Source organism: Vespula vulgaris, chromosome 9 (assembly GCF_905475345.1).
Source record: "Vespula vulgaris chromosome 9, iyVesVulg1.1, whole genome shotgun sequence".
NCBI lineage: Eukaryota > Metazoa > Arthropoda > Insecta > Hymenoptera > Vespidae > Vespula > Vespula vulgaris.
In genome coordinates, this window is record NC_066594.1 from 58,495 (window position 1) to 78,671 (window position 20,177).

Consider the following 20,177-nt stretch of genomic DNA (forward strand, 5'->3'; position numbering starts at 1 on the left):
TTTCTTAATTTTTCTGTATGCACGTGTACGCGTATGTACGTAATACGTATATGCCTTTTAACAAATCGTTTGGTATCGATATATTTTATATATAGAAAGATCGTCGACGATCGAACGTGATGCGTGTACCTGATCGTGACACCCTTATTTCAATATTGTATATTTAATTTGTCAACGAGGTATAAACTCTATATTCATTTAAATACACATACATTGATATGTGTATGAATAATGCATATTAATCATAATACGCATTAAATGAAATCCCACATTAAAATTTACATTGTACTAGATACACATACTACATAAGAACAAGAAAGCAAAATTGAATATACCAAGATACTTTATTCTCCTTCTTCTTCTTCTTCTTCATATTTTTGTTGTTCTTATTATTGTTATTATTATTCTTATTGTCTTTAGAAATCAACCATAATTGAAGATATTGGGAAATAAACATGAAATTTCTTTCTTAATCTTCTTAACTGTTTTTTTTCTTCTTCTTTTCTTTTATATGAATAATAAGAATATAAGGTATCATAATAGGATAAGTATGTAATCGTCTTTCATTTGAATAGGACTTTGATATAATTGTACTTTGGACGGCTAATGCTTCCTTATCGAATGCCTTTTTGTCAAGAGCTAACAAAGTTTCTTTTCAATTTAATCTCGATATCGTTCTTTGTTTCATTCAAATTCTCGATTCGTTTACCCTTTCTTTCTCTCTCTCTCTATCTCTCTCTCTCTCACTCTCTCTCTCTCTCTCTCTCTCTCTCTCTCTCTCTCTCTCTCTCTCTCTCTCTCTCTCTCTCTCTCTCTGTATATATATATACCTATTATATATAATATATAATACATATATATATATCTGTATATATCTGAATCTGTATCAGAAATGAGTAACTCAGGGTTTATAAAAAAACATTATCATATACGTATTCATGTACGTATCAATGCAATTACAACTTACATTTTGCATCGAAAAATGACAATAGTCGACTCTAATTAGTGAATTTCTTAATCAGTGGTATTACATCTTACGTTGATACATTTGTGAAGAGCTTTGTTATCTACGGCCAGTTGAAAGGCATTTTAACTATTAACCGAAGTAGTGAAATCTTTTATCAAAAGTCGTAACGTTAACGACAAACGAATAAAAGATTGTATTAGAATTTATTTCCAATTTTCCAGCTCGGTGGTTGCCGAAAGACTGATCTCATACGATATTCGACAGAAAGTAAATAACGTAAAGTGTATTTAGATATTTCAGCTTATATAGAAACAAATAAACAATGTAATATGATTTGCTTTGTATACGTCAGCTAGTAAATGGTATAAACATTATCTTTTTCTTTCAGTGTAATAATATTATATATATATATATATTAAAATTTTTATAATTTAATTAGTTAATTAATCAAAATCAAAAAATAAAAGAAAGCAACAGGAATAGAAAAATACGAGACCTCATCGAAAACTCCGTTTGTTAGGACAGACGTCCTTCCTCGTAAACAATGAACTTTCATCTCTCTCTCTCTCTCTCTCTTCCTCGCTCTATTTTGCTATTTTTTTCTTAATTTTTCTGTATGCACGTGTACGCGTATGTACGTAATACGTATATGCCTTATAACAAATGTAATATCGTTTGGTATCGATATATTTTATATATAGAAAGATCGTCGACGATCGAACGTGATGCGTGTACCTGATCGTGACACCCTTATTTCAATATTGTAAATTTAATTTGTCAACGAGGTATGAATTCTATATTCATTTAAATATACATACATTCATATGTGTATGAATAATACATATTAATCATAATACGCATTAAATGACACGTTTAAATGAAATCCCACATTAAAATTTACATTGTACTAGATACATATACTACATAAGAACAAGAAAGCAAAATTGAATATACCAAGATACTTTATTCTTCTTCTTCTTTTTCATATTATTGTTGTTATTGTTGTTCTTATTATTGTTATTATTATTCTTATTGTCTTTAGAAATGAATCATAATTGAAGATATTGGGAAATAAAGATGAGATTTCTTTCTTACTTTTCTTAACTGTTTTTTTTTCTTTTTCTTTTCTTTTATATGAATAATAAGAAATATAAGGTATCATAATCAGATACATATGTAATCTTCTTTAGTTTGAATGGGTTTTTGATATAATTGTACTTTGGACGGCTAATGCTTCCTTATCGAATTCCTTTTTGTCAAGAGCTAACAAAGTTTCTTTTCAATTTAATCTCGATATCGTTCTTTGTTTTATTCAAATTCTCGATTCCTTTACCCTTTTTCTTTCTCTCTCTCTCTCTTTCTCTCTCTGTATATATATTTATATATATATAATATATAATATATAATATATATATACATCTGTATATATCTGAATCTGTATCAGAAATGAGTAACTCAGGGTTTATAAAAAAAAATTATCATATACGTATTCATGTACGTATCAATGCAATTACAACTTACATTTTGCATCGAAAAATGACAATAGTCGACTCTAATTAGTGAATTTCTTAATCACTGGTATTACATCTTACGTTGATACATTTGTGAAGAGCTTTGTTATCTACGGCCAGTTGAAACGCATTTTAACTATTAACCGAAGTATCGAAATCATTTATCAAAAGTCGTAACTTTAACGACAAACGAATAAAAGATTGTATTAGAGTTTATTTCAATATCTTCCAATGTATCTTCCAATATAATAATGTAAAGTTTATTAACGAGAAGTAGAATCATATATCTAATTAAAAATAAACGACTAATAGATTTCGTTCCATTACAAAAATATATATACATACATTTATGCGTACACATTAAAAGTATTGCTAATAAAAAATCAATGGAATTATAGAAAACATTTCATTGTAAATTGATGCCGAAAATAACAAATACCCTTCAATAATATGTAATTTTTTCTTTTTCTATCAAGCATTAATTCCTTTTTTAATCAATATAAGCATTTTTAGTTCATAATGAATTCTATCAATAACAATATCAGATATTTAATTTTGGCTCATTGCAGAACAAAGGTTGCTCGTTACTGTCTATACAATATAATAAAATCTCAAGCAATACCCAAGAGAAAGACTACTATATACTTTGTGTATGAGTGTGTGGGTGTGTATATTGTGACTAGTTATGTACATATGTACATATATACATATCTATCTATTTACAAACGTATGTTTAAACGGGATCTTTCAAGTTTCCAACTCGGTGGTTGCCGAAAGACTGATCTCATACGATATTCGACAGAAAGTAAATAACATAAGTTGTATTTAGATATTTCAGCTTATATAGAAACATATAAACATTGTAATAAGATTTGCTTTGTATACGTCAGCTAGTAAATGGTATAAACATTCTCTTTTTCTTTCAGTGTGATAATATTATATATATATATATATATATATATATATATATATATATATACTAAAATTTTAATAATTTAATTAGTTAAATAATCAAAATCAAAAAATAAAAGAAAGCAACAGGAATAGAAAAATACGAGACCTCATCGAAAACTCCGTTTGTTAGGACAGACGTCCTTCCTCGTAAACAATGAACTTTCATCTCTCTCTCTCTCTCTTCCTCGCTCTATTTTGCTATTTTTTTCTCAATTTTTCTGCATGCACGTGTACGCGTATGTACGTAATACGTATATGCCTTTTAACAAATGTAATATCGTTTGGTATCGATATATTTTATATATAGAAAGATCGTCGAGGATCGAACGTGATACGTGTACCTGATCGTGACACCCTTATTTCAATATTGTAAATTTAATTTGTCAACGAGGTATAAATTCGACATTCATTTAAATATATATACGTGTATATAAATATATATATGTGTATGAATAATGCATATTAATCATAATACGCATTAAATGACGTTTAATTGAAATCCCACATTAAAATTTACATTGTACTAGCTACATATACCACATAAGAACAAGAAAGCAAAATTGAATATACCAAGATACTTTGTTCTTCTTCTTCTTTTTCATATTATTGTTGTTATTATTATTGTTATTATTATTCTTATTGTCTTTATAAATCAATCATAATTGAAGATATTGGGAAATAAACATGAAATTTCTTTCTTAATCTTCTTAACTGTTTTTTTTCTTCTTCTTTTCTTTTATATGAATAATAAGAAGTATAAGGTATCATAATAGGATACCTATGTAATCGTCTTTCCTTTGAATAGGTCTTTGATATAATTGTACTTTGGACGGCTAATGCTTCCTTATCGAATGCCTTTTTGTCAAGAGCTAACAAAGTTTCCTTTCAATTTAATCTCGATATCGTTCTATGTTTTATTCAAAATTCTCGATTCGTTTACCCTTCCTCTTTCTCTCTCTCTCTCTCTCTCTGTATTTATATATACATAATATATAATATATAATATATATATATATATCTGTATATATCTCAATCTGTATCAGAAATGAGTAACTCAGGGTTTATAAAAAAACATTATCATATACATATTCATGTACGTATCAATGCAATTACAACTTACATTTTGCATCGAAGAATGACAATAGTCGACTATAATTAGTGAATTTCTTAATCAGTGGTATTGCATCTTACGTTGATACATTAGTGAAGAGCTTTGTTATCTACGGCCAGTTGAAAGGCATTTTAACTATTAACCGAAGTACTGAAATCTTTTATCAAAAGTCTTAACGTTAACGACAAACGAATAAAACATTGTATTAGAGTTTAATTCGATATCTTCCATTGTATCTTCCAATATAATAATGTAAAGTTTATTAACCAGAAGTAGAATCATATATCTAATTAAAAATAAACAACTAATAGATTTCGTTCCATTACAAAAATATATATACATACACTTATGCGTACACATTAAAAGTATTGCTAATAGAAAATCAATGGAATTATAGAAAACATTTCATTGTAAATTGATGCAGAAAATAACAAATACCCTTCAATAATGTAAAATTTTTTCTTTTTCTATCAAGTTTTAATTTCTTTTCTAATCAATTTAAACATTTTTAGTTCATAATGAATTGTATCAATAACAATATCAGACATGTAATTTTGGCTCCTTGCAGCACAAAGGTTGCTCGTTACTGTCTATACAATATAATAAAATCTCAAGTAATACCCAAGAGAAAGACTACTATATACTTTGTGTATGTGTGTGTGGGTGTGTATATTATGTATCTAGTTATGTACATATGTACATATATACATATGTATCTATTTACAAACGTATGTTTATATGGGATCTTCCAACATTCCACCTCGGTGGTTGCGGAAAGACTGATATCATACGATATTCGACCAAAAGTAAATAAGATAAGGTGTATTTAGATACATCAGCTTATAAAGAAACATATAAACATTGTAATAAGATTTGCTTTGTATACGCCCGCTAGTAAATGCTATAAACATTCTCTTTTTCTTTCAGGGTAATAATATTATATATATATACATATATATATATATATATATGTGTATATATATATTAAAATTTTTATAATTTAATTAGTTAAATAATCAAAATCAAAAAATAAAAGAAAGCAACAGGAATAGAAAAATACGAGACCTCATCGAAAACTCCGTTTGTTAGGACAGACGTCCTTCCTCGTAAACAATGAACTTTCATCTCTCTCTCTCTCTCTTCCTCGCTCTATTTTGCTATTTTTTTCTCAATTTTTCTGTATTCACGTGTACGCGTATGTACGTAATACGTATATGCCTTTTAACAAATGTAATATCGTTTGGTATCGATATATTTTATATATTGAAAGATCGTCGACGATCGAACGTGATGCGTGTACCTGATCGTGACACCCTTATTTCAATATTGTAAATTTAATTTGTCAACGAGGTATAAATTCTATATTCATTTAAATACACATACATTGATATGTGTATGAATAATGCATATAAATCATAATACGCATTAAATGACACGTTTAAATAAAATCCCACATTAAAATTTACATTGTACTAGCTACATATACCACATAAGAACAAGAAAGCAAAATTGAATATAACAAGATACTTTATTCTTCTTCTTCTTCTTCTTCTTCATATTATTGTTGTTGTTATTATTGTTATTATTATCCTTATAGTATTTAGAAATCTATCATAATTGAAGATATTGGGAAATAAAGATGAGATTTCTTTCTTATTTTTCTTGATTGTTTTTTTTTCTTTTTCTTTTCTTTTATAGGAATAATAAGAAATATATGGTATCATAATCGGATACATATGTAATCGTCTTTAATTTGAATGGGTTTTTGATATAATTGTACTTTGGATGGCTGGTGTTTCCCTTATAGAGTGCCTTTTTGTCAAGAAGCTAACAAAGTTTCCTTTCAATTTAATCTCGATATCGTTCTATGTTTTATTCAAAATTCTCGATTTGTTTACCCTTCCTCTTTCTCTCTCTCTCTCTCTCTCTCTCTGTATTTATATATACATAATATATAATATATATTATATATATATATATATATATATATATATATATATATATATATATATATATCTGTATATATCTCAATCTGTATCAGAAATGAGTAACTCAGGGTTTATAAAAAAACATTATCATATACGTATTCATCTGCGTATCAATGCAAATACGACTTACACCTTGCATCGAAAAATGACAATAGTCGACTATAATTAGTGAATTTCTTAATCAGTGGTATTACATCTTACGTTGATACATTTGTGAAGAGCGTTGTTATCTACGGCCATTTGAAAGGCATTTTAACTATTAACCGAAGAATTGAAATCTTTTATCAAAATTCTTAACGTTAACGACAAACGAATAAAAGATTGTATTAGAGTTTAATTCGATATCTTCCATTGTGTCTTCCAATATAATAATGAAAAGTTTATTATCGAGAAGTAGAATCATATATCTAATTAAAAATAAACAACTAATAGATTTCGGTCCATTACAAAAATATATATACATACATTTATGCGTACACATTAAAAGTATTGCTAATAAAAAATCAATGGTATTATAGAAAACATTTCATTGTAAATTGATGCCGAATATAACAAATACCCTTCAATAATGTGTAATTTTTTCTTTTTCTACCAAGTATTAATTTCTTTTTAATCAACTTAAACATTTTTAGTTCATAATGTATCAATAACAATATCAGATATTTAATTTTGGCTCATTGCAGAAGAAAGGTTGCTCGTTACTGTCTACACAATATAATAAATCTCAAGCAATACCCAAGGAAAGACTACTATATACTTTGTGTATGTGTGCGTGGGTGTGTATATTATGTATCTAGTTATGTACATATGTATCTATTTACAAACGTATGTTTATATGGGATCTTCCAACATTCCACCTTGGTGGTTGCCGAAAGACTGATCTCATACGATATTCGACAGAAAGTAAATAACATAAGGTGGATTTAGATATTTCAGCTTATAGAGAAACATATAAACATTGTAATAAGATTTGCTTTGTATACGTCAGCTAGTATATGGTATAAACATTCTCTTTTTCTTTCAGTGTAATAATATTATATATATATATATATATATATATATATATATATATGAATATATATATATATTAAAATTTTTATAATTTAATTAGTTAATTAATCAAAATCAAAAAATAAAAGAAAGCAACAGGAATATAAAAATACGAGACCTCATCGAAAACTCCGTTTGTTAGGACAGACGTCCTTCCTCGTAAACAATGAACTTCCATCTCTCTCTCTCTCTCTCTCTTCCTCGCTCTATTTTGCTATTTTTTTCTTAATTTTTCTGTATGCACGTGTACGCGTATGTACGTAATACGTATATGCCTTTTAACAAAAGTAATATCGTTTGGTATCGATATATTTTATATATAGAAAGATCGTCGACGATCGAACGTGATGCGTGTACCTGATCGTGACACCCTTATTTCAATATTGTAAATTTAATTTGTCAACGAGGTATAAACTTCATTTAAATACACATACATTGATATGTGTATGAATAATGCATATTAATCATAATACGAATTAAATGACACGTTTAATTGAAATCCCACATTAAAATTTACATTGTACTAGATACATATACCACATAAGAACAAGAAAGCAAAATTGAATATACCAAGATACTTTATTCTTCTTCTTCTTTTTCATATTATTGTTGTTATTGTTGTTCTTATTATTGTTATTATTATTCTTATTGTCTTTAGAAATGAATCATAATTGAAGATATTGGGAAATAAAGATGAGATTTCTTTCTTAATCTTCTTAACTGTTTTTTTTCTTCTTCTTTTCTTTTATATGAATAATAAGAAGAATAAGGTATCATAATCGGATACATATGTAATCGTCTTTCATTTGAATGGGTCTTTGATATAATTGTACTTTGGATGGCAGATCTTTCCTAATCCAGTGCCTCTTTGTCAAGATCTAACAAAGTTTCTTTTCAATTTAATCTCGATATCGTTCTTCGTTCTATTCAAATTCTCGATTCCTTTATCCTTTTTCTTTCTCTCTCTCTCACACTCTCACTCTCTGTATATACATTTATATATATATATATATATATATATATATATATATATATATATATATTATTTTATATGTATATATCTGAATCTGTATCAGAAATGAGTAACTCAGGGTTTATAAAAAAACATTATCATATACGTATTTATCCCCGTATCAATGCAAATACGACTTACATCTTGCATTGAAAAATGACAATTGTCGACTATAATTAGTGAATTTCTTAATCAGTGGTATTACATCTTACGTTGATACATTTGTGAAGAGCTTTGTTATCTACGGCCAGTTGAAAGGCATTTTATCTATTAACCGAAGTATTGAAATCTTTTATCAAAAGTCGTAACGTTAACGACAAACGAATAAAAGATTGTATTAGAGTTTATTTCCAATTTTCCAGCTCGGTGGTTGCCGAAAGACTGATCTCATACGATATTCGACCAAAATTAAATAAGATAAGGTGTATTTAGATACTTCAGCTTATATAGAAACATATAAACATTGTAATAAGATTTGCTTTGTATACGTCCGCTAGTAAATGCTATAAACATTCTCTTTTTCTTTCAGGGTAATAATATTATATATATATATATATATATATATATATATATATATTTAAATTTTTATAATTTAATTAGTTAATTAATCAAAATCAAAAAAAGAAAAGAAAGCAACAGGAATAGAAAAATACGAGACATCATCGAAAACTTCGTTCGTTAGGACAGACGTCCTTCCTCGAAAACAATGAACTTTCATCTATCTCTCTCTCTCTGTCTCTTCCTCGCTCTATTTTGCTATTTTTTTCTTAATTTTTCTGTATGCACGTGTACGCGTACGTACGTAATACGTATATGCATTTTAACGAATGTAATATCGTTTGGTATCGATATATTTTATATATAGAAAGATCGTCGACGATCGAACGTGATGCGTGTACCTGATCGTGACACCCTTATTTCAATATTGTAAATTTAATTTGTCAACGAGGTATAAATTCGATATTCATTTAAATATATATACATTCATATGTGTATGAATAATGCATATTAATCATAATACGCATTAAATGACGTTTAATTGAAATCCCACATTAAAATTTACATTGTACTAGCTACATATACCACATAAGAACAAGAAAGCAAAATTGAATATACCAAGATACTTTGTTCTTCTTCTTCTTTTTCATATTATTGTTGTTATTATTATTGTTATTATTATTCTTATTGTTTTTATAAATCAATCATAATTGAAGATATTGGGAAATAAACATGAAATTTCTTTCTTAATCTTCTTAACTGTTTTTTTTCTTCTTCTTTTCTTTTATATGAATAATAAGAAGTATAAGGTATCATAATAGGATACCTATGTAATCGTCTTTCATTTGAATAGGTATTTGATATAATTGTACTTTGGACGGCTAATGCTTCCTTATCGAATGCCTTTTTGTCAAGAGCTAACAAAGTTTCTTTTCAATTTAATCTCGATATCGTTCTTTGTTTCATTCAATTCTCGATTCGTTTACCCTTTCTTTCTCTCTCTCTCTCTCTCTCTCTCTCTCTCTCTCTCTCTGTATATATATATACATATTATATATAATATATAATACATATATATATCTGTATATATCTGAATCTGTATCAGAAATGAGTAACTCAGGGTTTATAAAAAAACATTATCATATACGTATTCATGTACGTATCAATGCAATTACAACTTACATTTTGCATCGAAAAATGACAATAGTCGACTCTAATTAGTGAATTTCTTAATCACTGGTATTACATCTTACGTTGATACATTTGTGAAGAGCTTTGTTATCTACGGCCAGTTGAAACGCATTTTAACTATTAACCGAAGTATCGAAATCATTTATCAAAACTCGTAACTTTAACGACAAACGAATAAAAGATTGTATTAGAGTTTATTTCAATATCTTCCAATGTATCTTCCAATATAATAATGTAAAGTTTATTAACGAGAAGTAGAATCATATATCTAATTAAAAATAAACAACTAATAGATTTCGTTCCATTACAAAAATATATATACATACATTTATGCGTACACATTAAAAGTATTGCTAATAAAAAATCAATGGAATTATAGAAAACATTTCATTGTAAATTGATGCCGAAAATAACAAATACCCTTCAATAATGTGTAATTTTTCTTTTTCTATCAAGCATTAATTCCTTTTTTAATCAATATAAGCATTTTTAGTTCATAATGAATTCTATAAATAACAATATCAGATATTTAATTTTGGCTCATTGCAGAACAAAGGTTGCTCGTTACTGTCTATACAATATAATAAAATCTCAAGCAATACCCAAGAGAAAGACTACTATATACTTTGTGTATGAGTGTGAGGGTGTGTATATTGTGTCTAGTTATGTACATATGTACATATATACATATCTATCTATTTACAAACGTATGTTTAAACGGGATCTTTCAAGTTTCCAACTCGGTGGATGCCGAAAGACTGATCTCATACGATATTCGACAGACAGTAAATAACATAAGTTGTATTTAGATATTTCAGCTTATATAGAAACATATAAACATTGTAATAAGATTTGCTTTGTATACGTCAGCTAGTAAATGGTATAAACATTCTCTTTTTCTTTCAGTGTGATAATATTATATATATATATATGTATATATATATATATATATATATATATATATATTAAAATTTTAATAATTTAATTAGTTAAATAATCAAAATCAAAAAATAAAAGAAAGCAACAGGAATAGAAAAATACGAGACCTCATCGAAAACTCCGTTTGTTAGGACAGATGTCCTTCCTCGTAAACAATGAACTTTCATCTCTCTCTCTCTCTCTTCCTCGCTCTATTTTGCTATTTTTTTCTCAATTTTTCTGTATGCACGTGTACGCGTATGTACGTAATACGTATATGCCTTTTAACAAATGTAATATCGTTTGGTATCGATATATTTTATATATTGAAAGATCGTCGACGATCGAACGTGATGCGTGTACCTGATCGTGACACCCTTATTTCAATATTGTAAATTTAATTTGTCAACGAGGTATAAATTCTATATTCATTTAAATACACATACATTGATATGTGTATGAATAATGCATATTAATCATAATACGCATTAAATGACACGTTTAAATAAAATCCCACATTAAAATTTACATTGTACTAGCTACATATACCACATAAGAACAAGAAAGCAAAATTGAATATACCAAGATACTTTGTTCTTCTTCTTCTTTTTCATATTATTGTTGTTATTATTATTGTTATTATTATTCTTATTGTCTTTATAAATCAATCATAATTGAAGATATTGGGAAATAAACATGAAATTTCTTTCTTAATCTTCTTAACTGTTTTTTTTCTTCTTCTTTTCTTTTATATGAATAATAAGAAGTATAAGGTATCATAATAGGATACCTATGTAATCGTCTTTCCTTTGAATAGGTCTTTGATATAATTGTACTTTGGACGGCTAATGCTTCCTTATCGAATGCCTTTTTGTCAAGAGCTAACAAAGTTTCTTTTCAATTTAATCTCGATATCGTTCTTTGTTTCATTCAAATTCTCGATTCGTTTACCCTTTCTTTCTCTCTCTCTCTCTCTCTCCCTCTCTCTCTCTCTCTCTCTCTCTCTGTATATATATATACATATTATATATAATATATAATACATATATATATCTGTATATATCTGAATCTGTATCAGAAATGAGTAACTCAGGGTTTATAAAAAAACATTATCATATACGTATTCATGTACGTATCAATGCAATTACAACTTACATTTTGCATCGAAAAACGACAATAGTCGACTCTAATTAGTGAATTTCTTAATCACTGGTATTACATCTTACGTTGATACATTTGTGAAGAGCTTTGTTATCTACGGCCAGTTGAAACGCATTTTAACTATTAACCGAAGTATCGAAATCATTTATCAAAACTCGTAACTTTAACGACAAACGAATAAAAGATTGTATTAGAGTTTATTTCAATATCTTCCAATGTATCTTCCAATATAATAATGTAAAGTTTATTAACGAGAAGTAGAATCATATATCTAATTAAAAATAAACAACTAATAGATTTCGTTCCATTACAAAAAATATATATACATACATTTATGCGTACACATTAAAAGTATTGCTAATAAAAAATCAATGGAATTATAGAAAACATTTCATTGTAAATTGATGCCGAAAATAACAAATACCCTTCAATAATGTGTAATTTTTTCTTTCTCTATCAAGTTTTAATTTCTTTTCTAATCAATTTAAACATTTTTAGTTCATAATGAATTGTATCAATAACAATATCAGACATGTAATTTTGGCTCCTTGCAGCACAAAGGTTGCTCGTTACTGTCTATACAATATAATAAAATCTCAAGTAATACCCAAGAGAAAGACTACTATATACTTTGTGTATGTGTGTGTGGGTGTGTATATTATGTATCTAGTTATGTACATATGTACATATATACATATCTATCTATTTACAAACGTATGTTTAAACGGGATCTTTCAAGTTTCCAACTCCGTGGTTGCGGAAAGACTGATATCATACGATATTCGACCAAAAGTAAATAAGATAAGGTGTATTTAGATACATCAGCTGATAAAGAAACATATAAACATTGTAATAAGATTTGCTTTGTATACGCCCGCTAGTAAATGCTATTAACATTCTCTTTTTCTTTCAGGGTAATAATATTATATATATATATTTAAATTTTTATAATTTAATTAATTAATTAATCAAAATCAAAAAAAGAAAAGAAAGCAACAGGAATAGAAAAATACGAGACATCATCGAAAACTTCGTTCGTTAGGACAGACGTCCTTCCTCGAAAACAATGAACTTTCATCTATCTCTCTCTCTCTGTCTCTTCCTCGCTCTATTTTGCTATTTTTTTCTTAATTTTTCTGTATGCACGTGTACGCGTACGTACGTAATACGTATATGCATTTTAACGAATGTAATATCGTTTGGTATCGATATATTTTATATATAGAAAGATCGTCGACGATCGAACGTGATGCGTGTACCTGATCGTGACACCCTTATTTCAATATTGTAAATTTAATCTGTCAACGAGGTATAAATTCTATATTCATTTAAATATATATACATTCATATGTGTATGAATAATGCATATTAATCATAATACGCATTAAATGACGTTTAATTGAAATCCCACATTAAAATTTACATTGTACTAGCTACATATACCACATAAGAACAAGAAAGCAAAATTGAATATACCAAGATACTTTGTTCTTCTTCTTCTTTTTCATATTATTGTTGTTATTATTATTGTTATTATTATTCTTATTGTTTTTATAAATCAATCATAATTGAAGATATTGGGAAATAAACATGAAATTTCTTTCTTAATCTTCTTAACTGTTTTTTTTCTTCTTCTTTTCTTTTATATGAATAATAAGAAGTATAAGGTATCATAATAGGATACCTATGTAATCGTCTTTCCCTTGAATAGGTCTTTGATATAATTGTACTTTGGACGGCTAATGCTTCCTTATCGAATGCCTTTTTGTCAAGAGCTAACAAAGTTTCTTTTCAATTTAATCTCGATATCGTTCTTTGTTTCATTCAAATTCTCGATTCGTTTACCCTTTCTTTCTCTCTCTCTCTCTCTCTCCCTCTCTCTCTCTCTCTCTCTCTCTCTGTATATATATATACATATTATATATAATATATAATACATATATATATCTGTATATATCTGAATCTGTATCAGAAATGAGTAACTCAGGGTTTATAAAAAAACATTATCATATACGTATTCATGTACGTATCAATGCAATTACAACTTACATTTTGCATCGAAAAACGACAATAGTCGACTCTAATTAGTGAATTTCTTAATCACTGGTATTACATCTTACGTTGATACATTTGTGAAGAGCTTTGTTATCTACGGCCAGTTGAAACGCATTTTAACTATTAACCGAAGTATCGAAATCATTTATCAAAACTCGTAACTTTAACGGCAAACGAATAAAAGATTGTATTAGAGTTTATTTCAATATCTTCCAATGTATCTTCCAATATAATAATGTAAAGTTTATTAACGAGAAGTAGAATCATATATCTAATTAAAAATAAACAACTAATAGATTTCGTTCCATTACAAAAATATATATACATACATTTATGCGTACACATTAAAAGTATTGCTAATAAAAAATCAATGGAATTATAGAAAACATTTCATTGTAAATTGATGCCGAAAATAACAAATACCCTTCAATAATGTGTAATTTTTTCTTTCTCTATCAAGTTTTAATTTCTTTTCTAATCAATTTAAACATTTTTAGTTCATAATGAATTGTATCAATAACAATATCAGACATGTAATTTTGGCTCCTTGCAGCACAAAGGTTGCTCGTTACTGTCTATACAATATAATAAAATCTCAAGTAATACCCAAGAGAAAGACTACTATATACTTTGTGTATGTGTGTGTGGGTGTGTATATTATGTATCTAGTTATGTACATATGTACATATATACATATCTATCTATTTACAAACGTATGTTTAAACGGGATCTTTCAAGTTTCCAACTCCGTGGTTGCGGAAAGACTGATATCATACGATATTCGACCAAAAGTAAATAAGATAAGGTGTATTTAGATACATCAGCTGATAAAGAAACATATAAACATTGTAATAAGATTTGCTTTGTATACGCCCGCTAGTAAATGCTATTAACATTCTCTTTTTCTTTCAGGGTAATAATATTATATATATATATTTAAATTTTTATAATTTAATTAATTAATTAATCAAAATCAAAAAAAGAAAAGAAAGCAACAGGAATAGAAAAATACGAGACATCATCGAAAACTTCGTTCGTTAGGACAGACGTCCTTCCTCGAAAACAATGAACTTTCATCTATCTCTCTCTCTCTGTCTCTTCCTCGCTCTATTTTGCTATTTTTTTCTTAATTTTTCTGTATGCACGTGTACGCGTACGTACGTAATACGTATATGCATTTTAACGAATGTAATATCGTTTGGTATCGATATATTTTATATATAGAAAGATCGTCGACGATCGAACGTGATGCGTGTACCTGATCGTGACACCCTTATTTCAATATTGTAAATTTAATCTGTCAACGAGGTATAAATTCGATATTCATTTAAATATATATACATTCATATGTGTATGAATAATGCATATTAATCATAATACGCATTAAATGACGTTTAATTGAAATCCCACATTAAAATTTACATTGTACTAGCTACATATACCACATAAGAACAAGAAAGCAAAATTGAATATACCAAGATACTTTGTTCTTCTTCTTCTTTTTCATATTATTGTTGTTATTATTATTGTTATTATTATTCTTATTGTCTTTATAAATCAATCATAATTGAAGATATTGGGAAATAAACATGAAATTTCTTTCTTAATCTTCTTAACTGTTTTTTTTCTTCTTCTTTTCTTTTATATGAATAATAAGAAGTATAAGGTATCATAATAGGATACCTATGTAATCGTCTTTCCTTTGAATAGGTCTTTGATATAATTGTACTTTGGACGGCTAATGCTTCCTTATCGAATGCCTTTTTGTCAAGAGCTAACAAAGTTTCTTTTCAATTTAATCTCGATATCGTTCTTTGTTTCATTCAAATTCTCGATTCGTTTACCCTTTCTTTCTCTCTCTCTCTCTCTCTCTCTGTATATATATATACATATTATATATAATATATATATATATATATATATATATATATATATATATATATCTGTATATATCTCAATCTGTATCAGAAATGAGTAACTCAGGGTTTATAAAAAAACATTATCATATACGTATTCATCTGCGTATCAATGCAAATACGACTTACACCTTGCATCGAAAAATGACAATAGTCGACTATAATTAGTGAATTTCTTAATCAGTGGTATTACATCTTACGTTGATACATTTGTGAAGAGCGTTGTTATCTACGGCCATTTGAAAGGCATTTTAACTATTAACCGAAGAATTGAAATCTTTTATCAAAATTCTTAACGTTAACGACAAACGAATAAAAGATTGTATTAGAGTTTAATTCGATATCTTCCATTGTGTCTTCCAATATAATAATGAAAAGTTTATTATCGAGAAGTAGAATCATATATCTAATTAAAAATAAACAACTAATAGATTTCGGTCCATTACAAAAATATATATACATACATTTATGCGTACACATTAAAAGTATTGCTAATAAAAAATCAATGGTATTATAGAAAACATTTCATTGAAAATTGATGCCGAATATAACAAATACCCTTCAATAATGTGTAATTTTTTCTTTTTCTACCAAGTATTAATTTCTTTTTAATCAACTTAAACATTTTTAGTTCATAATGTATCAATAAAAATATCAGATATTTAATTTTGGCTCATTGCAGAAGAAAGGTTGCTCGTTACTGTCTGTACAATATAATAAATCTCAAGCAATACCCAAGGAAAGACTACTATATACTTTGTGTATGTGTGCGTGGGTGTGTATATTCTGTATCTAGTTATGTACATATGTATCTACTTACAAACGTATGTTTATACGGGATCTTCCAACATTCCACCTCGGTGGTTGCCGAAAGACTGATCTCATACGATATTCGATAGAAAGTAAATAACATAAGGTGGATTTAGATATTTCAGCTTATAGAGAAGCATATAAACATTGTAATAAGATTTGCTTTGTATACGTCAGCTAGTAAATGGTATAAACATTATCTTTTTCTTTCAGGGTAATAATATTATATATATATTATTAAAATTTTTATAATTTAATTAGTTAATTAATCAAAATCAAAAAATAAAAGAAAGCAACAGGAATAGAAAAATACGAAACCTCATCGAAAACTCCGTTTGTTAGGACAGACGTCCTTCCTCGTAAACAATGAACTTTCATCTCTCTCTTTCTCTCTCTTCCTCGCTCTATTTTGCTATTTTTTTCTTAATTTTTCTGTATGCACGTGTACGCGTATGTACGTAATACGTATATGCCTTTTAACAAATGTAATATCGTTTGGTATCGATATATTTTATATATAGAAAGATCGTCGACGATCGAACGTGATGCGTGTACCTGATCGTGACACCCTTATTTCAATATTGTAAATTTAATTTGTCAACGAGGTATAAACTCTATATTCATTTAAATACACATACATTGATATGTGTATGAATAATGCATATTAATCATAATACGAATTAAATGACACGATTAATTGAAATCCCACATTAAAATTTACATTGTACTAGATACATATACCACATAAGAACAAGAAAGCAAAATTGAATATACCAAGATACTTTATTCTTCTTCTTCTTTTTCATATTATTGATGTTATTGTTGTTCTTATTATTGTTATTATTATTCTTATTGTCTTTAGAAATCTATCATAATTGAAGATATTGGGAAATAAAGATGAGATTTCTTTCTTATTCTTCATAACTGTTTTTTTTTCTTTTTCTTTTATTTTATATGAATAATAAGAAATATAAGGTATCATAATCAGATACATATGTAATCTTCTTTAATTTGAATGGGTTTTTGATATAATTGTACTTTGGAGGGCTAATGCTTCCTTATCGAATGCCTTTTTGTCAAGAGCTAACAAAGTTTCTTTTCAATTTAATCTCGATATCGTTCTTTGTTTTATTCAAATTCTCGATTCGTTTACCCTTTCTTTCTCTCTCTCTCTCTCTCTCTCTCTCTCTCTCTCTCTCTCTGTATATATATATACATATTATATATAATATATATATATATATATATCTGTATATATCTCAATCTGTATCAGAAATGAGTAACTCAGGGTTTATAAAAAAACATTATCATATACGTATTCATCTGCCTATCAATGCAAATACGACTTACATCTTGCATCGAAAAATGACAATAGTCGACTATAATTAATGAATTTCTTAGTCAGTGGTATTACATCTTACGTTGATACATTTGTTAAGAGCTTTGTTATCTACGGCCAGTTGAAAGGCATTTTAACTATTATCCGAAGTATTGAAATCTTTTATCAAAAGTCGTAACTTTAACGACAAACGAATAAAAGATTGTATTAGAGTTTATTTCCAATTTTCCAGCTCGGTGGTTGCCGAAAGACTGATCTCATACGATATTCGACAGAAAGTAAATAACGTAAAGTGTATTTAGATATTTCAGCTTATATAGAAACAAACAAACATTGTAATAAGATTTGCTTTCTATACGTCAGCTAATAAATGGTATAAACATTCTCTTTTTCTTTCAGTGTAATATATATATATATATATATATATATATATATTAAAATTTTTATAATTTAATTAGTCAATTAATCAAAATCAAAAAATAAAAGAAAGCAACAGGAATAGAAAAATACGAGACCTCATCGAAAACTCCGTTCGTTAGGCCAGACGCCCTTCCTTGAAAACAATGTACTTTCATCTCTCTCTCTCTCTTTGTCTCTTCCTCGCACTGTTTTGCTATTTTTTTCTTAATTTTTCTGTATGCACGTGTACGCGTATGTACGTAATACGTATATGCATTTTAACAAATGTAATATCGTTTGGTATCGATATATTTTATATATAGAAAGATCGTCGACGATCGAACGTGATGCGTGTACCTGATCGTGACACCCTTATTTCAATATTGTAAATTTAATTTGTCAACGAGGTATGAATTCTATATTCATTTAAATATACATACATTCATATGTGTATGAATAATGCATATTAATCATAATACGCATTAAATGACACGTTTAAATGAAATCCCACATTAAAATTTACATTGTACTAGATACATATACTACATAAGAACAAGAAAGCAAAATTGAATATACCAAGATACTTTATTCTTCTTCTTCTTTTTCATATTATTGTTGTTATTGTTGTTCTTATTATTGTTATTATTATTCTTATTGTCTTTAGAAATGAATCATAATTGAAGATATTGGGAAATAAAGATGAGATTTCTTTCTTACTTTTCTTAACTGTTTTTTTTTCTTTTTCTTTTCTTTTATATGAATAATAAGAAATATAAGGTATCATAATCAGATACATATGTAATCTTCTTTAGTTTGAATGGGTTTTTGATATAATTGTACTTTGGACGGCTAATGCTTCCTTATCGAATGCCTTTTTGTCAAGAGCTAACAAAGTTTCTTTTCAATTTAATCTCGATATCGTTCTTTGTTTTATTCAAATTCTCGATTCCTTTACCCTTTTTCTTTCTCTCTCTCTCTCTTTCTCTCTCTGTATATATATTTATATATATATAATATATAATATATAATATATATATACATCTGTATATATCTGAATCTGTATCAGAAATGAGTAACTCAGGGTTTATAAAAAAAAATTATCATATACGTATTCATGTACGTATCAATGCAATTACAACTTACATTTTGCATCGAAAAATGACAATAGTCGACTCTAATTAGTGAATTTCTTAATCACTGGTATTACATCTTACGTTGATACATTTGTGAAGAGCTTTGTTATCTACGGCCAGTTGAAACGCATTTTAACTATTAACCGAAGTATCGAAATCATTTA

The 20,177-nt window shown here is 27.4% G+C and overlaps 1 long non-coding RNA gene across 1 annotated transcript; it reads right to left on the reverse strand.

The window, feature by feature from the left end:
• Positions 1–325: 325 nt before the first annotated feature.
• On the reverse strand, positions 326–18,494 carry LOC127066500 (uncharacterized). The gene is made up of 2 exons (XR_007782414.1): positions 17,461–18,494; positions 326–3,538 (listed from the first exon to the last, which is right to left on the reverse strand). It is a non-coding gene; the product is annotated as an uncharacterized LOC127066500 (long non-coding RNA).
• Between the last annotated feature and the right edge of the window lie 1,683 nt (positions 18,495–20,177).